This window comes from Salvelinus sp. IW2-2015, unplaced genomic scaffold (genome assembly GCF_002910315.2).
Source record: "Salvelinus sp. IW2-2015 unplaced genomic scaffold, ASM291031v2 Un_scaffold996, whole genome shotgun sequence".
In the NCBI taxonomy this organism is placed as follows: domain Eukaryota; kingdom Metazoa; phylum Chordata; class Actinopteri; order Salmoniformes; family Salmonidae; genus Salvelinus; species Salvelinus sp. IW2-2015.
Genome location: NW_019942678.1, coordinates 120,044 through 120,737, shown reverse-complemented (window position 1 = coordinate 120,737; position 694 = coordinate 120,044).

Here is a 694-nt window from a genome sequence, read left to right as displayed (position 1 = left end):
GCCATGGTAGGTATGGTGGAGTAGTGTGGAGTATGGGAGGTATGGTGCAGTGGGAGGTATGGTGAGGTATGTGCATGGGAGGTATGGTGGTGGAGGTATGGGCATGGGAGGTATGGTGCAGTGGAGGTATGGGGGGAGTATAGTGGAGGTATGGTGCAGTGGAAGGTTAGTGGAGGTATGGTCAGTGGAGTTGTGTGGAGGTATGGTGGGAGGTATGGTTGCAGTGGGAGGTATGTAGTTGGGTATGTGGAGGTATGTGAGTATGGTGGTGGGTGGAGGTATGTGGGTTAGTGGAGGTATGGTGGTGGGAGGATGGTGGAGGTATGGTATGGTGGGAGGTATATGGTGAGGTGTGGGAGTATGGTGGAGGTATGGTGGGATAGGTGGGGTGGGAGGTATGGTGGAGGTATTGGTGGGAGTATGGTGGGGTGGGAGGTGTGGTGGGTAGGGTATGTGGGTGGAGTATGTGGAGGTATTGGTGGAGGTATGGTGGGGTGGGAGGTATGGTGAGTATGGTGGAGGTGGGAGGTATGGTGGAGGTTATGGTGGGGTGGGAGTATTGGAGGATGGTGGGTGGAGGTATTGGTTAGGTGTGGTGGGGAGGTATTGGTGGAGGTTATTGTGCAGTGGGAGGTATGGTGGAGGTATGGTTGGTGGAGGTTATGGTGGAGGTATGTGGGGTGGAGGTATGTGG